This window comes from Mus pahari, chromosome 1 (assembly GCF_900095145.1).
Source record: "Mus pahari chromosome 1, PAHARI_EIJ_v1.1, whole genome shotgun sequence".
NCBI lineage: Eukaryota > Metazoa > Chordata > Mammalia > Rodentia > Muridae > Mus > Mus pahari.
In genome coordinates, this window is record NC_034590.1 from 156,141,820 (window position 1) to 156,160,575 (window position 18,756).

Here is an 18,756-nt window from a genome sequence, read left to right on the forward strand (position 1 = left end):
ACTTTCCATGTGTGAGTGTGCATGTGCGCGTGATGAGATACAGAGATGGTTTTTACACTTTCCATGTGTGAGTGTGCATGTGTGCGTGATGAGATCTGAAGATGACTTTTGGGGATTGATTCTATCCTTTTCATTCTACCCCTTTCCTACTTTTGTGCACAGTGTGTGTGTATGTGTGTATATGTGCATGTGCAGGCACACACATGCACACATATATGTGCATGTGCACACAGGCCAAAGGTTAATGTCAGGAAACAGCCTCCATAGTGTTCGACCTTATTCATTGACAAAAGGTATCTCCATCAAATCCAAAGTTTGCTGATATGACCAGTTTTGCTAGCCAGCTAGCTCCAGGGCTCCCATCTCTGCCTCCTGGGCTGGTACTGCAGATGGGCCACGGCTCCTGCTCAGCATCATGTGGGTTTGGGGAACCTGGACCTGAATTCTCTGGGTCTCATACTTACACAACAAACTCTTTACCCACGGAGGCACCTCTCCAGCCCCTCCCCCAAAGTTGTAGGTTCTAGGCATCGAACTCAGGTTTTCAGGCTTGTACATCAAGAGTCTTTACCTGGTGGGTTATCTTGCAGGACCCCAAAAGACAAATTTTTAACAACTCCGTGCTAACCAAGAGCAGTGCATTTTGGGTCCGATTCTGTCTTGGGCAGCAGTTGGCGACCTCTGGTCTGTGTAACTCTACACACTGATCTCTGGTCTAGGAAAGAGCTGTGACCTCAAAGTAAGTGTGAGAGAACCAACTTTTCCCCTACACCTTAATACAGAAGCTTCTGGGATGCCCATGGCAGATGGTAGAGCTCTTTCTAGCTGGAGGAGGAGCGGGTAAGTCCCGGATGAGGAAGGGTGCATCATAGCAGGTGTGATGCAGAGTACAAGAGTGACGGAGGAGGTGAGAAGTGGAGAGGCTAAAGCGGTCTGGCAGCCTCCTTGGCCTGCATGGTATTTGGGGATGGAGCACAAGGCAGGCAAGAAGAGCTGAGAAGGGAGATAGAGCGCCACAATCCAAATAAGGGCATTTGGTCCCCTGAAACATCTTAGATGTGGTTGGAGAAAGTCAGTGCCCAGGGCGGCTGGTTGTTCAGGCTGGTGGCATTCTGAGAAGCCCAGGGTTGACAAAGGAGAAAAGGAGAAGCCAGCTGGGGAGATGTTTCCGACGTGAGGGTGGGGCAGAGGAAGTGACATTGCAGGCAAATTCTCAAGGTCAGAGTTTCCTGGTTCTTTCTAAGAGTCAGCTATGGGAACATGGATACAGCTCTGGCCACCTGCCCCTCCGCATTCTGCATATCCTGGCAATGGCTGTGCTGCCGTTGGCAGGCCCAAGAAAAGAGAGAGAGGGGCCAAGAAGAAGGCAGGGTAATCCCTGCTTTCTCGGGCTCCACAATGGAGCTCTCTAGAGCTTCGGGCCACATTGCTCCAGACTTCCTGCTAGGCATGCTTTTAGGCAGACCTGATCATGGTGAGCTCCCTCTGCAATGGAGCAGAGAAAGCTGGGGGGACATGCCAGGCAGTTCCTGGCAAGGTATGCAGCAGGGCAGCTGGCTGGAAAGCAAGCAGTACTCACCTTGCAGGCACAGCAGAGAATCATGAGGAAGGATGTAGGGACGGGGAAGAGAGAGCAGGAAGGATGTTAAAGAGCTCAAGCAAATGATGGCTAGCTAGTACTGGGGATGCCTTTCCTGGTTCCGGTGCTCCCTCTTGGTCCTGAGATCTTTGAGGGTTCAGATGCCCATACCTTCAAGGCAAGGGAAGGAGCTCAGGAGGGTTGCTAACAGCGTTGGAACTGATGGATCACTGAGATGGTCAGGCACAAGTACTTTATTCTGCCCTTACTCTGCCAGCCTTTGTCTGACTTCCATGGTTCCTTGTGTTGTCCTCAGAGAATATGATGGGCCTCTGTGTGACTGGTGGTTTCTAGCTATGCCTGGCTTTCATAGCCTAGGGAGTTGGCCTAGCATTGTGGGGACATCTCAGAAGTCAAGTCTTGTCAAAGCGAGAACCGGTGGTCTGCTTGTTCAGAAAACTTCTGGCTCGCAGGATTGTTTGATCCCCCAAAGCAAGAACAATCCCTGGCATCACTTGGTTAGTCTGCTTGTTTGGGATGTTACTGAATGCTACCCAGAGGGCGCAGGGTCAAAGGGACAGTAGATGTCCTGGTGGGTCCATAGCTAAGGATCAGGTCAGGTCTACAAAGAGCTCTGACACAATTAGTGAGCACGCCTGTATCTCGAGAATGGGCCCACGTGAGATCAGTTCAAACTGGCTCTGTTGGAGGTGAGCGTGTCACCTGAATGTGGCATTAGGTGAACTGGTGGCCATAGCATTGGTTGTGTAACCTCAGAGGCAGCCTGTGTAGAGATGAGACCAAAGGTCAGGATGGTTATCGGGCTATCGTCGTGCACCCGCCCGCCAAGGTCCTCCCTCCTCTGTGGGTTAGATGGATTGGTAGGAGAGGCCAATCTCTGACTGAAGAGTGAGGAGTTGATTCTGATTGAAGAGTGAGGAGAAGCTGATAAGATAAGAGAGGCCACCTTTCCTCCGGGGATCAACGGAGGTGTCATGTTCCCCACTCCTCTGCTTTTCTAAGGGCAGGCTGACTTCCACTTACTGTGACTGTGACTGTCTGACTTCTGGGAAAGCCAGAGGGAAGGAGGTTCCTCCCCCCCCCCCCCCCCCGTGCTCCTGGGAGGGAAAACCTGGCATATTCCCAGGTGAGAGAGAAAAGACAGCAGAAGGAAGACAGCAGGTGAGAGGGGAGGGCCGGATGCCTTGATACTGATTGGCCCTGCCCTGGCTGGGTGTGGGGCCACAGAAAGATCCCAAGGAAGGGCAGCTCTAAGGCTTCCAGCTGGCCTTCTGGGCCTGGTGCTTGGTCTCCTGCAGAGGGCACAGCTCTGGCTCTAGTCCAGTCCCTTCTAGATACAGGGGTCACCCTCACTTTCTATCCTACATATAACATCTGCCTCCTCTTCCACTCCCATTACCTCAACTCCTGACCCCAGGGAGACACTCCAGAAGGTCATGCAGACTTCTTAAAAGACGACCTCTCAGGATATGTAGAAAAAAGTTGAGAGAAATTCATTTCATGGCTAGTGGCTGGTTAGAAAAGGCGATTCCGGCGTTCGGATGTGATAAATGTTAACTGAGCATTAATCGCATTAAAGAGGGCCCTATAAACTTTTCATTTCTAATTAAATTCGTCCAGTGATGCTGCCCAAGCGAGTACTCTGAGCCTTTGTTTATGTGGAAAATTAAAATGCAAATACAATGGGATTTATTTCCAGTAGAGCGATGCTCTGGCCCTCTGGCTACTGGGCTCTGGGCCTATCAGGCTAGGTGACTCTGCAGGTGTTGTCCACTGTGCAACAAATTTTTGTTGTGAAGGGGAAGGCCAGAGTTCAAGGTCAAATACAACTAGACATGAGGAGACATTACCATAAGAGTTAAAGAGGAGAAAAGGCAATAGACAACCCACTAATGTAGGGAAGCGTTTTCTTGGATTTCTAACCTTCCTACTGTAAGAATAGTACCCCCAAAACAAACAAACAAACAAACCCTTGTTTGTGAATAATGTTACCATAAGCCTCCCTTGCAATTGTGGTAAAAAAAAAAAAAAAAAAAAAGTGTGGGAGGGAGGGTTTGGAGTCATATACAAGACTGTTCCTCAAAGAACTCAAAGATGTCCACAGGAAAGGAGGGCCTACAGTCCGGCTTTCTCTCCAGTGCTAGGATGGTCAGCTGCTATCTACATCATGGTTTTGCTGGGTCCTTCCTGCCAATTCCAAGTGGCTCTGGCACAGGGTAGTGGAGCACAGAGACACACCGAGAAGGACATTGTGCATGCATGCTTGCCCGCCCGCATGTAGCCTCTTACACATAAGAGAGCTGGTGGCTCGTAAGAACGAACAAATGGCCCCCACAAATGAGCCTTTTAGTACCATGATCCCTTTGATGGAAGCAGAAACCCTTAATGCTATTGAGTGGAGCGCTATGAGTTCCTGCTTACTAACACATAAATTAAGTTGAGAGGAGAGAAAAACCTAGGTAAGAAAAATCATTTGGGTATATCAGTTAGAGACACTGAAAAATAGCTACGGTGCGGCGCAAGTAAGGGAGTTGTAAATAGCATTAAAACTCGAGAGGGAAAGGAAATAGAAGTAGGAGGGACTGGAAAAGGCAGAGTGTTAAATCACAAATAGGGGCTTGTGTACAAAGTCACAAAGTAGATTTATACCAAGCTTTGCAAAATCTACAGCCTGGACTGACAGTAGGTGGGATCCGGGTGCCTGAGTCCACAGGCCCAAGGCACCCTGACAGTGTAGAGAGAGGGCAGGCCGCTCCCTGTGCTGGATTCTGGGATTGATCCATCCACTCCCCATGCAGGAATCTGATTGGTACGGCTGCTCTGCAGCCAGTCAAGGATACAGCCGCATGAGAGCCTTTAAAGGTCTTTAAGCACACGAGTCTCTTGTGAGCTGGATCCATGTTATAATGGTTCTCCAAGGCAACAACCCATTCCTGGAACACTGCCTGCTTGCCTGAACTTTGCAACAACTGCTACCCCCGCCCTCTTTAGTCTGTTTTATTCTGGGTTATTCTTTTCCTCTTTAGTGTTCACTTGTATCTTGGGAATGCAATGAGCACTTGCTGACAAGCAGGTTAATGACCATGGCAACGCCCAAACATCTGGAAGAAAAAAATCAAAAAACTTTAGTCAATCATCTATGTTAGCTGTCCATAGGATGCCAAAGATCTGGTGATTTAGCATGTCCACCTGGTTGATTGGCTTTCTCCAGTTTCATTCCGGCACAGAACCAGCATACCCGGGAAACACCTATTTCAGAGGAAAATATTCTAGGAAGCAAAGTGTGGTGGTTAGGAAGTATCTTAGATACACTGGGTTTGGTTTCTGATTTAAAGGGAGTCTGGGCCAGGCACAGGGGTACAGCAGTGTGTATCTGGACAAGCTCAGCCTTTGGATATACTGAAAGAGGCTCCATCCAAATAACCTTCAGCTGTCCATCAGGCCTGGCTCCCACTAGGGAATCTGTCATCTGAAAGCCCTTAATAGACACAAGCAGTCATTCGCCCACCCTTCCAATCACCCATTCAAAAGTCTCGCTAAGCACCTCCTGTGTGCCCAGCAAGTCACATAAAGCTCCGTGGTACAATGCAAGGGTGGGGCTCCAGGGAGAAATCACCATATTTTGAGTCTGGCTAACCTCCTATCCTTTCTGTACCTCAGTTTCCCTAGTCATATAAGGTCGGGTTAATCACTTAACCCTCTTATAGGCTCTCATGAGGGTTAAATGAACACACCCGCACCCACCCTCCACCCACCATAAATCTACTTAGAATTGCAACTAGCCAATATTAAGGAATCGATACATGTACTATTCTTATTGCAATAGTAATAATCAAGTATGCATTTTTAGTTTTAGCTTTTGTCAATATGTGTCTTCTGGTTTCTATGTGTATAGCACTGAAGCATTTTAAATAAGAAGGTTTGAAGGGTTGGGTCTCTCAGCTCACATCTGTGATTCCAGCACTCAGGAGGCTGAGGCAGTAGTATCTTGAAATTAAGGCCTGCTTAGGGTTACATAGAGAAACCTTGTCTAAAAACAAACAAAAGAAAAACAAAAAGTTAAAGAAGAAAGCCTGATCAATGAGCCAGAAGGATCTTTATGAGCTAGTATCGTGAGTACTCACAAGGTTCACGGTATCCTGTGAGCCCAACTGAATTCAGGAAGGGAGCTGACTATGTTTTCCAGCCAGTGGAGACTCTCTGTGACTCAGGTCTCAGACCACTGAATAGACTTAGTCAAGGGCTTGCCTCTTTGTCCACTTTGAAAGCCCGGCCTGTATCCATGTGTGCCTATGTGTGTGCACGTGCACATGTGCACAGCCATGCCCTCTTCCGGGATGAGCTGGCTGTTGTTTGAGGACTTGGAGGTTGGCATTTTCCAGGCTCTGTGGCATTTTCCCAAGTTGTGCTTCTTTGCATTTGTAATTTTTTTTTTAAAAGAGATAAATGAGACATCGGTGGGGAAGTTTTCAGGTGAGAGTTTTCCTGGTTCTTAAATACCATAGCGGGGAGAGAGAAGGGAGGCAACCAGGAAGAGTGGGGGAAGAAAGGCAAGAAAATGGAGGAAAGGATGAAGGAGAGGAGCAAGCGAATAGTTGAATTCAAACCATACCCGTCAAGTGTGGTCCTTTGTAGCTGGGTGCTCTGGGGAGGGTGGGGGGTCCCGTAACTACAGTTAGCACCTCCACTGAGGGAAAAATATTTTAAGAAAAGAATTTAGGGAGTCAAATTACTTCGGGTTTTGTCTATTTGGTACAATGGTCCAAAGTAACTGGACAGTGACATACCCTGTGTCCAGAAAGAACAAGGTGACAACCAGAGTTGTCCTAACTCAGGATGCCGCGTCCCTATGGGAAATCCCGTGAAATGGAGCTCAGACCTGGTCCTGTGCTTTCCCCCTTGGGTTCAGTGACCTTTGTCAGTTCAGTGAACCCTGAAAAGCCACACTCAAGTGCCTAACCAGTTACTTCTCAGATATCTTAAGATCTCTTTTATTTTTAATTATGTGTGTATAAGTGGGTGTGGGTGTGGGTGTGGGTGTGTGCATAGGAATGCAGGTGCCCCTGGTGGCCAGAGCTGTTGGGTCCCCTAGAGCTGGACTTACAAGCTGTAAGTGAGCTACCAGATGTGGGCGCTGGGAATTAAACTCAGATCCTCTGCAAGCACCTGAATAGTATGTGCTCTTAAATGTTTTGCCGTCTCTCCAGCCTCTTTTTGGATATCCATCAGTCAAATTAGCTGGTAAAGGGCCATATACATATTTTTAAATTATAAAGGTAAATCAGTGGGAGGGGGCAGGAATTGAGCCTAGGGATTTGTATAAACTAGGCAGTTACTTAACACTGAGTTATATCCCTAGCCCTAGGAAAAATTTAAAATCAGCTAAGTTGGAATTGTGGGGGCTAAGTCACCTTCAGAGTGTTTTCAGTTCTCTGTGAACCTACACGAGGTTGCCATCTTCCCTTTTTCTTAGTCATTAGAACAGAGCCAGCTGTTGCCTTTATCAACCCCCAGTCCCTGCACTGTCTAAACAGCCTGGGAGAAGGAACCCCACCCCACCTCACAGCCAGAGGAGTGGTACCCAACTGCAGTTTTCTATACTTTTTTCTTTAAAACACACAATACACCTCTTGATTGACCTTGTGATTTTATATGCATTAGCATACTTGCATACTTGTTCACATTTGGCCAATCTCATGTCTGTTTTACCCAGCAAGCGTTTGAAGTCATCATCATCACCATCACCAACATCATCACCATCATCACATTCATAGCTAATCAGTCCTTGCTACAGTAAGGCAGTATAAGTAAGATAATGTATTAATTTATGTAAGCCTGTAGAACAACCCCACAGCACTTTGCATATTGTTTATAGATGTGGTAATCAGAGTACAGGGGAGGTAAATAACTTACCCAAAGACACAGACTAGGTAGCAGACCTAGGTTTTGAACCCACGGAGGAGTGGTGCTGAAGCCCATGTGCTTATTATCAACTACACCATGGTTCTTATCTACTTTGGATCAAAGACAGCACAGACCAGAGTGATCTCTTCTCAGTCTTGTGCCCTGCTGCAATCTTTACTTAAGCTTAGAGCATGGCCCCTGTACCCTGGTGGAAGGTCACACCTATAATTGTAATTCTTCTGTGACACTTGTCTTCTACTGGGCCACATCATCTGGAAATGGTGGGGGAAAAGATGCCTTGGGAGCACCACAGAGTGGAGAGGGAGCACCACAGTGTAGAGAGGAACCGGGACTCTGGGAGCTTGAGGTCATGGTGGTGCGCCCACTGGGATGGGAGCTTTATGGGAGTCTATCCTCCTGATCTCCAGCTGGGAAGTAGACTTTACACAGGGATAGTGTTGGCCTTCACTCCCTGGACTAGGCAGATGTAGGGAGGGCAAGACCAGGACCTGAACCCGTATGATTAAGTCAGAACTCTCCTGGCCAAGAGTAGACATGTACACTTCATCATCAAGAGGATAGTTGTCCTGCATCTCTAGAATTTTCTCTCTGGAAAGAGGCAGTACAAATGACTAGGCCAGAGGAAGGTCAAAAAAAGCAGGACTGTCCCTCTCACCCACGACTAGAAGAAGAAGGCCATTAAAGCAATTACCGAGTCACAGGACCACCACCCAGATCCAGCATCATCACTCAGCCCACGTCACCAAGGAGACACCCATTAACCTAATCTCTGAGACATACACTATGAATAAAGAGATGCAGATATGATCAATGAACACAATTATTCAAAGCAGAAACAGACACTGCCACCCAACAATACTCAAATTCCTCCAACCCAGTCTTACAGGAAGAACAGCCGCCTCAGTACAATACCACAACCCAAAACAAACCTCAGGCCAGTTGCTGGGATGCGTCCACACAATGTCACACATGCTAACCCACAGCACAGTTCCAGCTCTCCGTCCTACAGGCCACCCGCACACAAAGGCAGGGGTGAGCTGGCCCTTGGAGCAGTGACAAACATTGGTAAAACATACAAAGGTAGGGTCAGCATTGAAACGCCCAACCCTCAGCACACGCTGCAGGACACAGTCGGAGCTACAGTGTCCCCAAGCTCAGTGCAGCTGTCGGGACAGAGCCCCGCCCCCGTCCAGCAGGTGGACATATCTAGACCATCACTTCTGATAAAGCCTCAAGGCTCTGGTTGCTACTAAAAGAGTAAACTGTCCCCAGAGCCTGCTTCCTGAGACAGGACAAATCAGCTCCATCCCTGCCAGAGTTTAATAAGACCTCGCTGTTATGGGAAATGACAGAGCTGCAGGGACGAAGGGGACAGGTGGGGGGTTGGGGGAGCTCTTCAAGCTGGGTGCAGGAATTCCCCTCTGACTCCTGCCTCTGTGGCCGGATTTGAGCTGAAGCCCTCTCTTGCTGGGTGTTCACTGAGTATCGATTCAGTCTGCAAGCAATTTTAATATTTCTTCAGGGACTTTCCAGCAACAGCACAAGTCATTAATTCACCCTCCCAAATTGCTTATTCAATAGCAGGAACATGGCTCCCGAATAAAGTCCCAGAATTTATGTGACTTGCACGAGTCAGGAGGTCAAACAACTGTTATGGAGCGAAGTTAAAAATCCAAATAAAATATTGACACTTTTTTGGGGAGGGGAAGAGAGGAGGCCAAGGTATTTAAAATAGGTTTTTGTTGCAATGCCTCCAGGATAAAGAATGGAAGGGGACTGAAGACAAGTTGGAGTTTATAAAATCAATGGAATTTATTGCACATCTACTTGGCATTTAATAATTCTCTCATTTCCACATCCCCCACCCCCATCCCATTCTGGCCACAGACGGGGAGATACACAGGTATACAAATGCACATTTATGCACATCAATACTGCCGCACGGACTGATATGAAAAAAACAGGATTGTGATGTGCGAGACTCAGGCACCCAGAAAAGGGAACATCGATGGGTTTCACTGTAGCTGAATGTGTTTAACAGAAGCAGGCATAACTTGGCAGATATTCATGAAGCTGCTTTTGATAAGTATATTCACTGTTATAAATCTCAGATCAATGTATTAGATATGAATATAAAGATGCGCTCATCACAGAAATAGTTTCTAAAACGTAGATGCCGCGAAACATCTATATGCAGGATCATCATGGGACTGTGTACACGATTTGCAAACTATGGTTTGTTTGTAACACGGACACAATGCTTATTAAATAAGCGATGGTCCATGCATGGGAGACGAAAGCATGTTTCAGATCACAGCCACATGTAACCCCTGCTAGTTACCTACAGATGTTCGCTCAGTTGTATGTGGGAAGACGAAGAAAATCATTCCTGCTCAAATAGCTAATAGACACAAAGCATTATTAATATAGAAGTTACCAGAGGAGATCATATTACACAGCCCTCAGATATTGAAGTCACAGGCTTGGGTCCAAAGCAATCTGATATTAGGAATGTGACCTTGGGTGAGCTGCTTAGCCACACTGTTGGCTCTAAGGTAGAATAGAGAACACGCCTATTTCATAGAGCTGTGGTTAGGATTTGAGTGAGAAAGTGTGTTGTGTATTGTGTCTCTTTTATAGTGAATACAAAATAAATGATAGGGGCCTGCAAGGTGGTCAGGTGGGTGGAGGTACCTGTGCCCTAGCTGATGATCTGCATTCAACCCCCAAACCCTCGTCAAACAAAGAGACGCTGGTATAAAGAGATAACTTGCTCTGGCAGCTGCTCCCTCTGACTTCCACACTAACATTCCACACAGGAATAAATAAAAGTAAAGACTTTAAAACAAATGAGACGTGTGACTTTACCTGCTATTCTATGTAGCTCTTCTAGTGAGGTCTAGACTTGGATCTTGATTTTTTCTTGGTAAGACTAAACTTTTTCTAACAAGTGGCTAATGAAGTAGACTCTAACGTGGGACATCCATGTTTAAATTCTGGTCTGTTACAGAGTGTGACTTAGGCAAGTTAGCTAACGTTTCCGATCTCTAGTTTCCAGATTAAAGGATAGGGATAGTAATATTCGTAGGTACCTATAGGTACTTCACAGGTGCACAAAGACTAAATTTTATTTTATTATTATTATTTTCAAGACAAGATTTCTCTACATGGTTCTGGCTGTCCTAGAGTTCACTAGGTAGACTAGGCTGGCCTTGAACTTACAGAGATTTACCTGCCTCTGCCTTCTGAGTGCAGAGATTAAAGGCACATACCACCATACTCGTCAAGAGTTAAATTTTAAACTCCACATAAAGTACTTCTGACAATGCCTGGTACATACAGAGCATATGTTAGCCCACGGTATCGCATAAGATTCTTCTGTTTCAACAATATTAATAATGTGATAGTTATTAAGTTCTTACATTATAGCTGGTCTTGTTTGTTGCTAGATGGTAAGAAAAAGAATTATGACATTTGTCCTTGCTGAACTGAGTCTCTGGGAGGATTCAGCATAAACTGAGTAAGCCAGGAAAGAGTTAGCTCTGTGCTGGGCCCTGCGGGGACAAGGGGAACAGAAAAAGGTTGACTGGAAAGCTATGGGGGCAGGAGGCACGTGGGAAAGATTTTGAAAGCTAGCTGAGAAACTCAGACTCTATCCATAACAGGAAGAGGTAGGGTATAGCTACATCCTATTCTTTCAGGACAGAGATGGATGGATTGGTTTTTTTTTTAATCCATGAGTAGCTGAAGTGATAAGGGCTAGAGGCAGAGAGGCCAGGCAGTCACCAGAAAGCCCAATGCCCCTGCAGGCTTCCTTCTTCTTACAGAGGGATGTCAGCATGCTTATGGAGGACAGACAGGAGCAGAGGGGAGACTCACTGTAGTAGTAAGCCTATGACTGGACCGATTACCATCAGGCAGTCCCCGAGCCACCAGCCTCTTCCAGGCAGGACCATGGGGTGAACAGCTGGTAGACCCCAGCTTCAGCCAGAAGCCCTGACAGACGAGGGAAGGGCCAGTGACAGGAGGAGGCAGTCTGGTCACGCTCTGGCTTGGCATGCACTACAGACTGGTTTCCAAATGGTTAGTTAAACACATTGCCCCTTAATTTTTAAACCTATGCATATCTTGAAGTGAAATCAATCCATATGCTTACCGTTCATCACAGAAACCATCACTATTGCCCCCTCGGGCCAGCCCCGTGGCCCATCTAACCTGGTAAATTGTGTCTGGTCTGGGCTCTCAGGGACACACAGTGGGAGGGTTATTACCCTCAATGCTAGTCTTAGAAGGCTGGTGCAGGAAATCTCATAGTGTCCAGGAAACAGAAGTCGATCATCCTAGAAAGCACGAGAACTATTTTGAAAATTTGAAGTGTTTTTATTTTTAACCTGGAGTTTAGTCTCTACAGAGAATATGATAAGTTTCTGGAATTTTGGTGGCTGCTGGTTGGAGTCAGATGGTGGGTGGTGTGGCCTGAAATTTGAGTAAGGGCCCATCTTCATGCACTAGGACCACTCCTGAGTCTCCTACTCCCAACTAGCAGGTGCTTCCCACACACCCTGGCTTGGGCTCATCTTCTCAGAGTATAGAATTCAGAATGTTTAATTTACCAAGAGCAAGGAGAGTCTGAGGGGTCTGCATTTTAGGCAACAGCCTAGGGGATTCTGATGCACGGAGCTCCAGGGCAGTCATTTGAGGGCATCTTTCTGCACAATTTCTGGAAGGGTTGCCATTCTCGGAGCTTAAGCATAACTCCTAGCTGAGCGAACCTACAGTCCATACACTGGGGAAGCGGAGGCAGGAAGAATAAGAATATGAGACAAGCCTGAGCCACACATATATTGAGTTTAAGATGTGAGCCTGGGGCCAGGTTTGGTGGCACATGCCTTTAGTACCAGCCCTTGGGAGGTGGAGGTAGGTAGATCTCTGAGTTCGAGGCCAGTGTGAGGTCTACAAAGTTAAGTTCCAGGACAGCTAGGGCTACACAGGGAAACCCTGTATTGAAAAACCAAAAAGAAAAACAAAACAGAAAAACAAAGTGAGTCTGGATTATATGAGCACCACTCTTTGTCTCAATATATGGATATATATGTATACATATACATACATACACACACACACACACACACATATATATATGCAAATCTAAGAGCTCTTGACATCCTGAGAGGGAGGACCTTCTGTTCTAGTTGGAATGGCCTGTTCTCAGCTATAAAGAATGGCCTGACTCACCTCACTGGTATTCCCATTGTTTAAACTAAAACTCACTGAACGAGCCTGGACAACAGCTCTAAACTATACAAACGGCAGGAGAGCCTACCAAGGGAGCGTGTGCATGGAGTGCTTCAAAGTGGCCACTGGGGAGGCCAGGGGCAGAATGTCCTGAGGTCCTTGTGTAAGGAGACGGTAAATCTCAGTCTCCGATCTATATGAAGGGGTTACTCAGGTCCATTAGGCCCTCTGGGGTAAGCACCCTGTCAGGAGGGGTAGCAGCTCCCTGGGTGATCTATGACATCTCGCTTGAGGATCTGCTAGGAAAAGTTCCAGGCTGGCTCACCTCAGGGATGAGCTGGGGATACTTGCCCAACATAGGCATTGCCCAAAGAGTAGAAATGAAGCAATCACCTGCATTTGTTGGAAAAACTATCCTTTGCTGAAGCAAGTATAGTTTGTTTTTTAGAATGATCCAGCTTATACTAGCCAGGCAGCTTAAAGTCACTGGCAGAGACCCCACCCTCTTATTGGTTAGCTGGCTCAGTGGGCATACAGCTTAGCCAGTCTGAAACACTCCCACCCTGCTTTACAGATTGCAACCTGGAAATTCAGTATGTTCTATAGACTCTGGAGTGGAGCAGTCTACACTGGTTTATACATGTACATAGGGCACGGGTGTCAATACTTGACATTTTACTAGTAAGGTTCTTTGAGCAAAGCAATGATATGACCAGGCTCAAGGGCAGCCTGCTGTTCCTTGAGGAAACAATTCCAAAGTTGGGGAGGACAGTTGGCTCCAAGTCAGTGAACAAGATTCCATGAGGACACTCTTGGAGATCCAGTCTCTACATATTCTCAGCAGGTGGCTCCAACTGTCATTGTTCCCACATTCTGGTGAGGAATAGTGAGTTTCAGGGGAGTCTCTTAACCTTTGTCTCTAAGAACAGACTACCAGGTACAGACTATAGAAGCTGGTGAGTTGGTGCTTTTGAAAGTCTCTTGGGCAGCAGTAGGCCAGAGTAGTTGACAGTATGGGCCCTGGGACTCATCTAGTTGAATTCAAATCTCTGATTTGCCATATATGAATAGATGGCCTATGACCATCTGCAAGGTGGGTTCCTGGGGGGACAGAGCAAAGGAAATGTTTGAAGTACTCAGACCGTTGCCTCTCACACAGGAAAGATTCAGTTCATAGTGCTTTTTAATCTCTAGAGCCTTGTGCGAGGAAGCATCTCTCTTGGTAATCCTGACCAACCTAAGCTTTCCTCCTTCCAAGGTGAGCTGTCTGAGGTCATCTCAATGCTAATAGGACTGCTTCTTGTTTCCACCTGAGGGGAAGTTTTTGCACACCATTTATTACCATATAATATAATGCAATATAGTATCATACATAACATAACATAATATGATGGGTAGGCTAACTTGGAAACCCTGAGGCAGACCGTGGATGGATGGATAGATGAATAGATACATTTGTACTAAGTATACATACATTATATCATTCTATTGATTTGTAAAAAGTTCCCGGTCTGCCTGGCTGTAATGAGATTTTTGAACTTTGCGTGGCGATCAATGAGAGGAATATTATTGGCCTAGAGAATTGATATACCTGCTCTCAGTGGCTTGTTCTGCTCCCAGGCCAACCCGGCCCCCCAGGTGTACGATTCCAGCAGACACTTAACCTTTTTTACAGTGTCATCAGGCTAAAAGGAATCTAATAGTGACACAGGACTTGTGCTCAGCACTCTGCCACTATTGCTTTCCTGTCACAAATAATTTATAGCCTTCTATTTCCATCCCTGAGCCCGGCACCCTAGCCCTACCTCTCCCTTTCCCCCAGCTCCCAGGAATCGATAAACTCACAGAGCCATAGTGGGACTTCAGGGTGCAAGAAGACGGACAGATGGACAGAGAGAGAGAGAAAGAGGGGCAGAGAAAGGCAGAGATGAAGAGATGGAGAAGACAAACAGAGGAAACAATGGGAGAAGGAAGAGAAGGAGGCAGAAGGATCAAGTAGGAACCTGAGTACCCAGTGGAAGGCTGAGCTCTCTTTGCCGATTTAAGTGGCTTGCTGTGATACTCACACATACCTTTGTCTGTCTCACAGAGGCCCCTGGGGCTGCTCTGTTCTTCCCAGTGGGAGGAAGTGGAGGTCTCCTGGGAATTTAACAAAAGAGGAAGTGACCTTACCACCTGCTTCATCCCCCTTTGCTCTAAAACCCTCCCAACACACCTGCCACCACCACCCCCAGTCCTCTGTGGTCCTTCCCAAAGCATGCAGGTGGAACTTGGACCAGTCCCCAGTCTGTCTTCCCGGAAGTCTTTCTGACTGCAAGCTCCGTGCCCCTGCTGGTGTGTTTCCCTATCTGTTCCAGTTCTTCCAAGGTACTACTTTCAGTGATCCAGTTGGGGCGCACTGAGAAGGGAGGACTCCTGCCTGTACCTGGCTCAGCCCTTAAATGGAAAGCAGCTGGGCACAGAGGTCACCCACAGGGATAATAACACAAGTGTGAACATCATTATTACAGCTAACACTCACCAGCCAAACATCATACTAATCACTTTACGTGAATTACCTTCTTAACCCTCACCACGGCCCTACGAAGTACACAGTAGTGCTATCTCATTTTACAGATAAAGGAATGAGAGATGCCCAACGCCATCCCAGGGAACAGAACTGGGATCCTGACTCAGGTGACCAAGCCTGGAGTTAAGTCCCAAATCCCCTCACTAGACCAGGTGTGGTCATACGCACCTAAACTGCTATCACTAGGCACCTGAGAGGCAGGAGCGTCAACTTCGAGGTATTTCTTGGTTACATAGGTGACCTATTTCAAAACAACAAACAAAACCAAGAACAAATCAGGGGACAGAGAGATAGCTCAACGGTTCAGAGCATTGGGTGCTCGTGTAAAGAGCCCAGACTTGCTCCCTAGCATGCACGTGGTGGCTCACGCTGTTTGGAACTCCAGTTCCAGGGGGGGTCCAATCTTCTCTTCTGTCCTCCATGAATGCTATTCATGTACAAAGTACACATACGCATATGCAGGCAGATATGTATACACATAAAAGAAAACAAGTAAATCTTAAAACAAACAAACAAACAAACAAAGCCCCGTATTCCCTTAGCTGTACAAAGCCCCCTGGGGAAACACCATATCCCACGAGTCCCTGATTGGGCACAGGATAAAGCACTGAGCAGGAGGAGCTCTCACTGACAGAAAGAGAAAAGAGCATCCTGTGTTGGCAAGCCTGCTCGGATAGGAAGCGGGAGTATTCCACGTTGGGGCGAGCACAGAATGTCGGAGGGATATAGATAACCAGAGGGTTTTCACGATCCTGAGTCTTAAATTCCCTATGATCAGCTCCGGGACCTGGCAGGTGCCCGCTGCCTGGGGTCGTGGATGGACACCAAAAGCCTTAATAACTCATAGCAGACACCCTGCCCAACTTCTCTCCCATGCACCACCAAGCTGCTGTCAGGGCATAGCGATTTTCCATCACTGGATGCCTCCGCTAAATCTGTATCGGTGCCTCGGGGGTCAGAGGCTCTGGTAATAAAGACAGGAACCCCACCAGCCAGTCCTGTTATCTGTGTCCTCAGCCCCAGCCCTGGAACTCCTTAGACCAGAACCTGTCAGCCTTTAAGCAGAGCCACTGCAGGTCCACCAGACCCTGGAAGCTTGTGTGGGAACAGCTGCTTGGCATCCTTCTAAACTTTCCTGAAGGTGAGGCCATATTGCTCTCAGCTGCTGTGGTCTTTCCTCCTCCTCCTGACTCTGAGACTGCAAAGCTGCGAAGGCTTCTCTCTGAAGGTCCACTCATGTCAGGCTCACTCCGTCCCAGTCCTCTACTCCAGTTCCCCATTATTCTTCTCTGCTCTGCATCTTCTATGGTCTTCCTGACAACCTCACTCTCTTCCTCTTCTCTGGTACTCTTTATCCTGCCCTGAATCATCCTTCCTACATCTGTGGTTGCTGGGCCACCCTCTGACTTCCACACCACGGTCATCTTTCAGAGCCCTGCCCCCTCCTCCCTGTACCTCTTCTGCCAGGATCCTGTTCCAACTGCCCGGCTCAGATGCTTCGCCTCAAAGTCACTAATGGCTACCCTGGCCCCCAAATATATGTCTCTTCTTATTCCCAACCCCCTGCACTCTTTGACGTCACCATTGACACTGTAGATTAAATCTTAACGTGTCTTCCTCGCTCCACTTAGGTCAGGCCATCCTGACCTACACTGGTTCTACCTACGGCCACTACAACAGCCTACCATACTGTTCCATACCCTTTGCTAATAAACTCTGTCTAGATGGGCCAGCTATGCCTGGACTTTCCCAGCCCACACATCCAGAGACAACATCACACTTTCCTCCTAAGCCACTCACCTTCCTGCATCCCTGTCCTTTAGAACGACATGTACCACTGAGCCTCCAGTGGCACAGGAATGTTTAGGGCCATGGCTCACTCAGGTTAGTTACGGAATCCTGGCTACTCTTCCTTGCTTCTCTGCCTTCACACTCTCAAAAATGCTATGCTTTTGTGAAACCTGCTTGTTATTACCTTATGCCTACGCATTAGCTTCCTGGGATCAATCACTGCTCATGGCTTCAGACCTCTGAGGATTGATTCTTATGTGACGCGGGAAGGTGACAAAGTAGCAGAAAGACACAAGTTTCAGGGATTGAATTGGGTTGCCACCCTAACTGGTAGTGTGGTCCTATGGAAGCCTTAATCATTAACCTTTGTCATCTCTGGTTTTCAATCTGCAAAATGAAGATGATAGCATTTATTTTGAAAGTTGTGAGAATTAACAAAAGTAAACAAGTCTTATGGATCATATATAATAGCGATGTGCAATATTTGAATGAGTGGAAACTGGCTGCTTGTACCACCTGATGCAACCTTTCAACCCTACTTCCTCTCCCTCCTGAGCACCCCTCCATTACCTCTGGCTGTGGGTCCAGGCACCAACCCCTGCCTTGTGTTCCCCCTTGGCTTCCCCACTAATCTTCTACCCTCTCCAGCACCTGTGTATAATGCCCCCCCCCATTATCTTTTTCATCTTAGAATCATGTTAACTTTTTTTTTTTTCGGAGACCTTGGAGATGCTGTGTGCCTGTGAGCCTTTTATTCTTAAGTTGGAAAAAGGAAGGACAAAGACAAAGTGATTAATGTGACTTCTTAATGACAGGAACCAGCACTGTCCTTATACAGCCTGGTGTACTTTCTACTACCTTCTGTGCCCCCCAAACTCCCCCATTCAGCTCTGCTCTGCTTTGGGTCAATGCCGGGCTCCTTCTCAATCACGTCTTCCCTCAGTATCCTACCTTCAGGGATGGGCTCTTCCTCTGATACCAGCTGCCCCCATTGCCCTGGGATACCTGGCATTCTTTAAATATAAATCTCCCCTCCCAACTTTCCAGCATTGGAAGAATATGCCTGTATAAGTGCCTATTTATGTGCCTATAAGTGATCAGTAAAAGCTAAAGCCCAGTGACTCACAGCTTGCAACAAACCTGGATGGGAGATGTGAACTTGGATTCCTGTGGGGAAGAACAAACTGAATTGGACAGGGTAGGAGGTCTGGGGTTGTATAGGAAAGCACTCTCCAGTCCCTGGGCTCGGTCTCTTGTGCTAAGCTTTTCTGGACTCTTGCAAGGTGGGTTTACTCCTCCTGGGAAGGTTTGATTGGTTCCTTTATTTCCTGGGGGTATACAAGGCGCCCCTTAGCTAGTCCCATAAGAAAAGAAGTCTCGTAAAGAAGTTTTGACTCAAGCAAGACCCGTAGGAAAGAAGAAGAAGCTGTAAGCCAGTCAGATGAGGAGCAGGTTGTGTGGGGCCTGATGCCTGGCAAAGGAACTAAGTGCTGTTTGTAGTGGAGTCACCTATGGCTCTGTCCCTGCCCTCTGCCTTCTCTCCTTGCTGCAATGTGTGAGGAAGTTCCTTCCCTGGCCTCTGGAGGACTGTGGTATGGTCCTGGTTGGAAAGCAGGCTAAAAAGACCTCCGGACCC

The 18,756-nt window shown here is 47.3% G+C and overlaps 1 protein-coding gene across 10 annotated transcripts in view; it reads left to right on the forward strand.

The window, feature by feature from the left end:
* Pax2 (paired box 2) overlaps positions 1-18,756 on the forward strand; it is a 91,631-nt gene that overhangs the window by 22,504 nt on the left and 50,371 nt on the right. The gene's annotated exons all lie outside the window — the stretch shown is intronic.